This window comes from Mastomys coucha, unplaced genomic scaffold (genome assembly GCF_008632895.1).
Source record: "Mastomys coucha isolate ucsf_1 unplaced genomic scaffold, UCSF_Mcou_1 pScaffold22, whole genome shotgun sequence".
Classification (NCBI taxonomy): domain Eukaryota; kingdom Metazoa; phylum Chordata; class Mammalia; order Rodentia; family Muridae; genus Mastomys; species Mastomys coucha.
In genome coordinates, this window is record NW_022196905.1 from 255,562,054 (window position 1) to 255,572,822 (window position 10,769).

At 47.1% G+C, this 10,769-nt stretch overlaps 1 protein-coding gene across 1 annotated transcript in view; it reads left to right on the forward strand.

Annotated features, from left to right (window-relative positions):
• Window positions 1–10,709, forward strand: part of Gan (gigaxonin) — a 59,117-nt gene extending 48,408 nt beyond the window's left edge. The window contains exon 11 of the mRNA XM_031341527.1: window positions 1–10,709. This exon is cut by the window's left edge and continues 1,033 nt beyond it. The gene's annotated coding sequence lies outside the window, so the exon portion shown is untranslated.
• Window positions 10,710–10,769: the final 60 nt, after the last annotated feature.

The following is a 10,769-nucleotide window of genomic DNA, read 5'->3' on the forward strand; positions in this document are numbered from 1 at the left end:
AGAAAAGCTGTCCAGATAACGTGTATAGGGATCAAAAGGTCTGCATCTGATCTGTCTGAAAGCACACTCGGTCCTGTTTACTGTTGCTTAGAGCTACAGGCTTGTCTTTGAATGCAGGTGTGCGTAGAATTGTGTCTTCGTAACAGGCCGCTCCCAAAGCGTAGGAGTTTAGATGAATTTTGCTCCCAGTAATGTTTGGCTGGTAGAATAAACTACCTCAACTTAATTTTATTCTGTTCCCATTAGTACCCTCCCCCTGCCTTCCCCATCACTTACCCACACTTTTACCCTCCGGTTCACTTAGTAAAAAGAATTCTTTAGTTAGTGAGATTTATCTCATAAGATATTTTATTTTCCATTTAGACTATGGCACCTTGGAGTGAAATGAGGGACTTGGCACACTCGGTTATTTCATAATGTGCAATTCAAGTTTCTAGTCAACTTGATAGAGAGTTCCTCATTTCTGTTTTCTTCAGATGTCTCTCTCTTAGAGTCTGAGTGTAAGAGGCAACATTGTATCTTAGTGATTGCTAAATGTGTAAGTACATCCTTTGGTTATATTGGAGAATAGGAATTTCTTCTCTAAACTTCCTCCATGGGTGAGATGTTTATATGCAATCAAAGTGCATATAAGACATCAATCCTATTTTCCGAAAAGGGTGGCCTCTCTGCAGGATTCTCTTACACCTGCTGGGAGTCATCAGCACTAAGAAGTTGCTAAAAAGAGGCCACCGGGGTGTAAAAGGGGCTGGGACCCGCTTCCTAACTGCTATGACCAGAAGCGCCTCAGCAAGAGAAGGTCTAAGGTTTTATCCCTTGCTACAGGCCAGGTGTGCTACACATTCGTGCCATCGAGGGAGCTCGGTGTCAGTCACACCAGGCTTGGGTTGTGATGTGTTTCAGCCATATTGTTGGCGTGTTTCCCCATCGGGAAGCTTTCCATCAAAGAAGCTACTCCAGAGAAGCACTTTCTGCTGTTGCTGAGGGAATGGCTTCAGAGGCGACAAATGGCCAAGAAGGGCAAGCTGACTTTGGTGAAACACCTGCCCAGAACCGAGCCATGGCCAGCCAGGGCAGGGAGAAACTGATAGCCAGGACAGCTGGGTGACGGCTCTGTTTTGGTTGATGTTTGTTTGTTTGTTTGTTTTTAATTCCTGAAATTTAAAATTCTTCTCAGTCTGCTTCAGGCCACTCCAAGGAGACAGTTCCTTGTTTAGAACGACAGGTGATGGCAATGTCACCAGTGCCTGGTGACTTGGTCAGTTCACTTTAAAAAAAAAAAACCACAAACAAACAAAAAAACAAAACAGGTTTTCAGTTCAGTTTATTGACACAGTAGCTACAGAAATTAATGTTTTATAAAATAAATCTGCAACTTAATATGGGATGCAATATCAACAAAAGCTACTAAGTGCCAAATTATTATTTTGTGTGTGTGTGTGTGTGTATGTGTGTGTGTGTGTGTGTAAAACTATCTTGTTGAAGAGTTAGGCTGTATTTAATTTTACTTCGATGTTTCAAAGTCAGTTATACCTCTTCATAACTCCCCTTTCAGCATTGTGAAATAGCTTGTTGCCCCTTCTACAGGGGCTTGTTTTACTACCCCACTTGTGTCTTGGCGTCTGAATGGTCCTTCCCTCCTCTGTAAGGCACTTCGACCGGATGCATGCTGTTGCATTTGGCAACTGAGGCTAGATCTTAAAATTGAAACACAGACATCTTTGGGGGAAGTGCAATTTCTTTTTCCTAGAAGGTCGCTTCTCAAACTACAGTAGGCAAATCAAGGCACTCTCCTAAGCTGGGGTCTAAAGTAGGCTTGGCACTGGTTTATTTACTTGCTTGTCTTTCTAATATATCAAACACAGATTTTTCAAAGATTTAAGTGCTTAGTTTGAAATGAAGTTTGTTTGTTTGTTTGTTTATTTGTTTTAATCTCAAGAGTGCTTGTGTCCTATGAGAAGAAAAAGTGTGCGGGTGAGTGAATGTGCGTGTGCATGCTGTGCCACATGACTTGAAAGTCCGTCTGTGTATGTTTACTTTTGAATTGTAGTTACAAGCTACATGCACTACTGTCTCCTGGTGCTTCAGATAAGCCCTTGAATCCCTCGACCTTCAGTTACACGACTGTGTCAAACACAGTTGCGTGTAAATGCGGAACTGTTTGTAGACTGTAGTCAGTTTTGCTAGGTTGCATCTCTCTTCCTTTGTAGGATTTGAAAAATGTCTTTACCAGCTGGTGGTTGCTTCTGGAAAGGGCCAGTCTAGGGCTGAGCATGACCACTTGGAGGAGTCATGGCTCCCGTTGGACTTTTCACACAATCCGGCAACCAAAAGACCTGGGGGTTGTGTCCGAGCCTTGTTTGTGCTGGAGCAAGTGTTCTGTTACAGCACTGCTACTGAGGTACTTACTCTGATGTCCAGGGCATGAAGGTGTCATTTTATTCTTTGTAAGTGGGCAGGGGCCACCCCTAAGCAGGAGGGGTGAAAGTGGAGCTGTCCTTGCTGTGGTGCCCCGGGATTCTGAATGGCCACCAGTCAGGTGTCTGGGGAAACAGCTAGCATCTCTCGAGGGCTCTGCTTAGCATCTCCTACCCAGTGCCCTACACCAGGAGTCCCAGAAGTTCTCCACAGAGTATGTCAAACCCTGCAGTGCTATCTTCTAGAAGACTGGCCTTCCTAATTGCACGGCCCTCCTGTGGCCAGTAAAGACATTGGATGCTCTGCGAAGGAGTGATGTGGCTTTTACTGTATGCACCTAGAGGCCTAGAGCTGCCTGGGAAACGCCACACAAGGGAGAAGCAAAGCTGCTTTGTGACAGCGACTGACTCCCCTTTAACTGAGAGCACTGAAGAAGCCAGTGATTGGTGCAGCATGACAGTGCCTGCCCTGTGTCACACAGCAAATACTGAGCAACTCCCAAGAATTGTATATGTGTTTCTGGGAACCTCACAAGGAAGCAGGTGGGACTCAGCCCTTCCTGTCGGGCTTATGACGTCACTGGAGCGTGGGTGAGGACCCTATCTGTGTGCGTTGATCTGGGTTTGTAAGCAGGTACTGAGTTCCCGCACCCCAGCCTTCACTGTGATGCTTTGCACGAGGCAGAGAGTGTTCTCATCAGTTCTGCTAGATTTTAAATGAAAATCTGTGTGCGTCGGTGGGCTGGCCTATGGAGCAGAAAAACTAGGACAGAATCAAAAATGCCAAGTGCATCATGTACCAAGCACATGCCCGCGCCTCCAAGTGCTTCCGTAGGACAGTTGAAGCCCCGTGCACTCGCATCTCATAATGTTCATCGTGTTAGTGTTAGGTGGATTTACTACATCTTAGATGAGCTTCGGATCTTTTCCAGAACTTTCTACTTTGATCCTTTCATGTCTGAGGTGGATGTGGATGCTCTCCTCTTCCTACAGGGGACATTCAGATGTGAGCAGCAGCCAAATACAGAAGCCAGACCTTTGGCTTCCCAAGGGTAGTCTAGCCAATTCAACAGGAACTTGATTTTTTTTCTTGGCACACAGGTGTTTTTATTTTTAAAATGTAGGCATCACTTATAGTATGGCTTCGGCTTCTAGAACAGAGCCTTTCCAGCTGAAGAAACTGGGCAGCCTCTGCTTCTCCCTGTCAGCTGTTGGAAGTCTCGGGCTTTACTGGGAGTTTTCTAGAAGCAAGGTAGGCTTTACTCATAAAGACTAAAGCTAGCACTTGATTGAATTGCCCCATGCATGGGTGGGGAGCCGGGGGGGGGGGGTGAAATTGCCTTGGCACGCTGAAGGGTCTTTCTGCCTTTTGAATAGTCCCCAAAGACTCCTTCCAGCTCCATTAGCTATATACATACAGTTATGGGGTAGGCATGAGAGTGGGCCCATTGGCCCAGAGTGGAGAGGAACTTCTCCTCAGGAAGATGACTCATGCCTGCTGCCTGTAAAGCCGTGGCAAAGCTGAACTGTAGGCTCAGCTACATTTTTCGCAGCTATGAGTAGCTCTGCCTTCTGCCTAGTGAGTTCTGTTCCTTCTTTTACTTTTTAGCATTTTAGCACTGACAGTAGATTTAGGGGCCCTGTTCCATTGTTCTTCCTCATCAGACACGGAGAAGATACACCTTAGACACTGGTGCTGAATTTCTTCCAGCAGCACCAAAGAAGTCTCCTTTGCCTGCTTTATGATGGTTCCTGGTTAATTGGATGGGGAGTGCTTACATTCGTTCCCATTCGTAATGTCTGTTGTCCATTACCTCACGATGTAGAGTTGGACTTGGTTCCCTGACAGATGAAAGAAAGCAGTGTTCTGTCCTGTAACAAAAGCCTGGAAGCTAGTAGGGAGCAGCCTGAGGCATTGGGTCCTCTGAGCTTGTCTCCCCCCACTCCCACTAGGCACTTTAACCCTGGAGGAACGGTAATTCTTCTGGGGATACTGCAGGGTGATTACTTGAAACTCAACTTGAACTTGAAAGAGTCATTTAAAAGTCTTTGTTTTCCTGTAGCAGAAAAGTAGCATATGCAGACAGACTAGAGGGCTTAGTTTCTGTCCTTGTTAGGATCAGAGAAGAGAGCGCGTGTCTGATTTGACACAGTTTGCAGCTTAGATGCCTGAGGCTGCTGTTGCAGTCCTTGAAAGGTGCCGTTGTTTCTTGGAAGTTTTTCCTCATTACTGGCTCCTCACTACATTCTCTCCCCTTCAGTCCTGACAGACCAGATGTCAGAACGAAGCAGATGTGTTCCAGGTTCAAGACCGAGGTTGACCCAACTACCTCGAATCATGTTCTGCTTAAAATCATGACTGGTATGATTTGTCACATATGACAGTCCCCGCTTTCCTACACTTTACCCTGCGCCTCAGTTCTCCACACCACTAGTAACAAAGCCTCAACACCCCCACTTCTCGTCCTCCCCCTGGTCCCCAAGTCAGGGTGAAGTTGTTGAGGGAGGTTTGCCATTGGAGATCCTCTCACAGGAGTTAGCTCTCCTAGGAATGGCCACAGTTGGACCTGGCTTACTTACATGGAAGACTTGGCTAGCCAACAGTTGTCAAAAGAACCCTGTGCTCTTCTCAGAGCCCGACCCTCTCCTCAGCCCTGTGCAGAGCACTCACCCTCAGATCCAGGCCTCTCCTTAAGAGACGCAGCCCTCCCTTCAGAGCCCTGCGATTTCCTCACAGGCCTGAGCTCCCCTCACAGGCCTGCATGCTTAAACTAGAGAACATCGTATAATAGACATTAAATTTGTGTGCTGATTCCTTTCACAGTTGGCCCAGAAACTAGAAAATGGCAATGCTTCTGGTCAGGTGGCAGTATATGGCAGTGTCTGAGCCCAGCTGAGCTGGCAACAGGAGCCCGTGGCTTCAGCGAGCAGCACCCAAGAGAACAAGTCTTCCCTCCCTCCCGCTTTGGCCCTGAGCCATGGTTTCAGTTGTTCCTAGGAAATCGCCTGGAACTTTAACAGCTCCTGTGGTCAGGAGCATGAGCTCTGGAGTTGGAGAACCCAGGGTTGCAGACTTGTGTCACCTGTCTTCTGGTCTCAGGGCTCAGTTCAGTTTGTCTTTGGAGGGAGGGCAGTGTGGGTTTTTGACCTCTGTGTACTCTAAAGAAAGGGGTGACTGTAGTGCCTGGGCCACTGTGTTACACATAGTCAGTAGCTGTTGTCTCTTTGGTCATGTCTACTGTCCATGCAGACAGTGATGTGAGACACTGTGCCAGCAGGGCACTGGTTGGCTCCTATCATTGCCTGGCCCAGTGTCCTCCACCATCTTAGAAAGCAGCCGACATCTGTTTGTACTGAGAAAATCCTTACCCTTCTGGACACACCACATACCCCACCTCTCATCTCTGACACTGGGGTGTCAGAAACACCCCCAAGGCATGTGCTTGAGTGTTCAAGACTTACAGTTAAGCCAGGCGTGGTGGCACACACCTTCAGACCCAAGCAAGTGGGAGGCAGAGGCAGGTGGAGCTCTCTGAGTTTGAGGCTAGTATGGTCTACCTAGCAAGTGCCAGGACAACTAGAACTACATAGAGAAACCCTGTCTCAAAAAATACAAGAGAATGTGGTCAGCACCCGCTTTTCAGAGCTTGCCTAACGGAGTCCTCTAAGGATCTTTAAAGTCCTTTACCAAGGTGGAACTTTTCATTTTCATCAGAATTTCAAATTTGTCATCTAGGTTGACCAAGTAAACTGGATGTTTTCTATACTACTGATCGAGGCTTAGACTTAAGCTTCTTCTCTAGCTCGCATATTGTATGTGGAAACCCTCACCCTCTCTCTGTGTCCTTCCAGCTTGGAGGTTCTAGGCAGATGTGCAGTGTGAGGCCTGAGCAACCTGGAGCCATCTTAGCAGGTGACCAGGCCCTATAAAGGCCTTTAGGCTCTGGCCCAGTAGGCAGAACTACAGAATTTCATTATCTTATTTATTTTGTGCATTGTTTTTCTTGAATTTTTTGAGACAAGGTCTTAAGCCTTCCGCCTCTGCTCCCATCAGGTGGGATGATGTTAGTTGTAACAGGGTGCCTTCCTCAATTCTGACTGATTGTGTCTGCCAGCACTACCAGGGGACCCGCTGCACTCAGGACAGTCCATGTGGTGCTCTGCCCACATCCAGAGCTCTCTCAATCCAGGAGCTCCAGGAACTGTTTATTTAGTAAAAAGGAGTCATTCCATGGGTCCTGTAAGGTAGTCCTGTGCCCCGTCGAGGCTTTGCCTTACGCCCTCTACTGCTTGTCATCACTTTGGTCCCATGACTGTGGCCATTGGCCACCAGGTACCATGGCAGTCCCTTCCCAGGGTGCCTCATGGTCCGACTTTCCCTAACAGTCCTTTATTTCCAGAGATTTCTTTAAGCCATAATGCCCACCAGAAGCATCATGTTTGGTTGGCACACATTTTGTTTTAAGCTCATTGCTGCCTACTCTGCTTTAAGCTGGGGAATGACACTCACGGCTCCCAAGCTGGGCTGGCTGCCCAGGAAGGTACTTGGCGAGCTCAGCCAACTTCCCCTGGGAGCCGGCATGGTTCTTTGTTACCTCTTGTGAAACATTTCTCGAGAGCCCATTCTTTTGTTCCTGTCCTGTCTCTTCTAGGGAAAGCATGCCAGAGAGCCCCTCAGCCCTCGGGTAAAAAGTGAGTGGTTCACTTCAACCCTGCCTAGAAATGGGAAGGAACCCTATGGTCATGGGAAAGCAACTTCAGCTGGTGAGAACAGCTCTCAGCTCCCCTCCCCATCCTCAGGGTGCTCGGCAGTTTCCCTGTTGCTGGAAAGAGACTGAGAACAGGGTCCTTCCCACAGCCCTCTGGAGGGAGGGATCTGGATCCGCCGCTCATCAGAGCATCCTTGGTATACTCTGCTGGTTTTCAAGCCCTTTTCCCCATCTGGCTTTCTAGTTGTTTGAACTCTGTCAAAAAGAAACAAGGAAAGGAGAGCCAGCAAAGTGGCTTAACAGGTAAAGCCTGGTGACCTGAGCTTAATTCCCAGGACCCATGTGGGAGAAAGAGAGAACTGATTCCCACAAGTTAGCCTCTGGCCTACATATACTCATAAGGAAATGTAAAAGCAAAATTAAGCCAAGTGCTGGTGGCACCTGCCTTTAATCCCAGCACCCTGGAGGCAGAAGCAGGCAAATCTCTGAGTTTGAGGCCAACCTGGTCTATAGAGCCAGGACAGGCAGGGTTACACAAAGAAATGTTGTCTCAAAAAAAAAAAAAAAAGAAAGAAAACTAGAAAAAAGGAGAGAGCCGTAATTCCAGCTTCCTGGGCACAGAGCCTGGGAGCAGCAGCCTACCCAGAACGTGCCTTCTTAGCCCCTGACCATGCCTCTGTGCTGGCACCTCCCACCAGCCAGCCCTGGCAGCGAGACAGGCACCTGCCTGCCAGTCCCAGCAGCTTCTGGGTCAGCACCCAGCATAGCCAAACCCATCTCCAGCCTGGAGCAACTGGAGACGAGAACAGGAGCCTTCTACCTTCCCTGAGGCCACTACAGGCTCTCTCAGAGTCGGGGGCCAGCACCAGGCCACGCATACTACCTCAGCATCTAGCATCTATCACAGCGTTGTGTGGTCGCAAGATTGTCTATCAAGATGTGCTTCTCGGAGCCTGGTGGCCTCACAGGGCCTGGCTGACACCTTCCCCCTGCACTGGTCTGGCAAACCACCATGGGATTCCTTCCTGCATCCCATGGCATGCTCCAGCGAGCAAGCCAGCCTATCATTGCCTCCTGCCTTGTTTAGCTCTGGCTTAAATACACTTTGAACCCCCAAACTGTGAGTAGAGTCAGAAATGGGAATAGCTTGTTTGCAATGGGAAAGGGACCACTTTTTCCTGCTTTCATCATAGGAGTTTTTGCTTCAAGAGAAATTCTAGAAACTATGTATATGATGCTGATGTCCAGGGTGATGAGGATGGTCGTGATGCCTAGAATAACTCACAGAACTTGACTGCGGGCTTTGTATAAACAACAATAATAAAGAGTGTAGGGCTGGAGAGATGGCTCAGCACTCACACTGGGGCTCACAGCTGCAGATGACACCAGCTCCAGGGGGTCTGATACTCTTCTGACCTCAAGCACGCACACACACAAATAAAAGCAGGTAAATAACAAATAATGTGGAAACTGGTACCCAGGGCAAAAAGTATACTCAAAAAACAAAAAACAAAACTAAGCCTTCACTCTGTCACGTAACAACTTCTAGATGACACCTTAGAGTGCAGCTTCATCATTTAGAGGTCATCTAAATCCTACGGCTGAAGATCTGTATGTTAGGAACTATACCAAGTGGCCTTCCGTGGAGAAAGAAGTCAAGCATGGTGGTGAATACCTTTAATCCCAGCACTCTGTAGGGAGAGCCAGGCAGATCTCTTAAGTCCAGGGTAACCTGGTCTTCAGAGCAGGTTCCGGGATAGGCAGGGCTACACAGAAACCCTGTCTCAGAAAACAAAAAAAGAAAGAAAGAGAAAAAGAAAAAAGCTAACAAATAAATAGAAAAGAAAGCACAAGCTGCCTATTGCCTAATTGAGTAGCCAGTAACCTTTTCTGCCCGTGGGGTTCTTTGGTTTTGAACCCACTGGAAAGCTAGCTTCCATTTTGTATTCCCCTTCCCATTAAGCTTCCATGTTAATAGCGGCATGTGGTGATACTGCCTTTGACCATGTTGTCCCATTTGTAAATTGTGACAGCCATAAACAAAGATGGTGGCTTCAGGGGAAATACTGACCAAACTTCACAGTGAGTCCCATAGTTCATCCCCAGCCCCCACCCCCACCCCCCAGCCTAGAGATCACCCCACACTCCTTGTCAGTATCCAGGCTGCAGACACAGCCCAGAACTCCGTCTGCAGCGCTCAGAATGAGATCCACCCATGATGCACAATGAACATGGCGATTTGTTGGTTTCCTGTCTCTAGCGTCTGTCTTCTGCTAGGACAGAAATCTATGAAACCCATTGAAAAGAGAATGTAAATTGAGTTAAATAAGACTGTTCACCCCCAGGCTGGGGACCACCCTTCCTGGGGTCCTGCTTCAGTAGAGAGGCCTGCAAGTACTCCTCCTGTGTGTATTGTGCTGATCACCTGATAGTAATTACCCTTGCAAAGAGCTGGTTCCTAGCACATTGCTAGCTTACCCTGCGATGCTTCTCCTACCATAAGGACAACTCCATAAAAATCGTATCTAGACCAGGTTTGAAAAATACCATACCAGTCTGAGCAGTGGCAGTGCACGCCTTTAATCCTAGCACCCAGGAGGTAGAGGTAAGCAAATCTCTGAGTTCAAGGCCAACCTGGTCTACAGAGCTAGTTCCCGGACATCTAGGACCCCACAAAGAAATACTGTCTGGAGGAAAAGTAGATAAATAAATAAAATCCATCCTGTCCAAACACAAACCTGTCTCCTTAACATATCTGTATTTCATGGCATGGTACCTGTGGAACGGCTTTTCATTTAAATCCTGCAGCTCTCACTATTTAGTGAAGCTCCCAGACAGACGACAGCTCCGCTCAGGTGAGGCTGAACTGAAGATGGGAAAGCTGAGTGCCCTTCACACACTGCTGCTCTCACTGGGAAACTGGTGTTCGAAATGGGCACACACAAATGGAATGAAAGTCATTGTCTAAAAAGTATAAAATATTTGAGGGGCCAGAAGGTCACAAAGTACAAAACTGTCCAGAGAACAGTTTCCTCGCACTGTCCCTGTCTCCTGCCTTGTGGGCCAAAAGTATCCTTTGGGTGGAGTGACTGATTTTCTATTCCTTTGCTGGTGTCTATAGCAAAGTCAGAAGTGTTTTTTTTTTTTTTAATTTGTAACGTTTCTTACAAAGTTACTTTATGGTTTACATGCAACACTGATGCAGAAGGATATGTCGATTTTCTTAAATTAAGTAGCAGCATTTTGTTTACAGGGCTTGGATATTGTAGATGACTGTGGGGTCCGGTCCCTCATCCCTAGCACTAGACCTTGGTCCTGGGCAAATATGGCCATTGTGTTGTTCCCTTGTACCAAGAATCAGTGAAAGTGTTTTATCTTTTTTACATAGTTTGTATGGACTGGATTTTATAACGGTAAGAAAACAGAGTGTTGTATTTTGAGCTGAAATTTGTGTATGGTCAAGTAATTCTGTTTTATGTATTGGAAGTCCGTTTACAACTTGAACTATTTTGTAGAAGAGTGTTGAACAAAATGAATTGTCTTCAAGCTGTTTCATTAACTAATAAAGTCATTTGATGGGGAAGACATTGAATCCATTTGTGGTGTGTGTGTGTGTGTGTGTGTGTGTGTGTGTGTGTGTGTG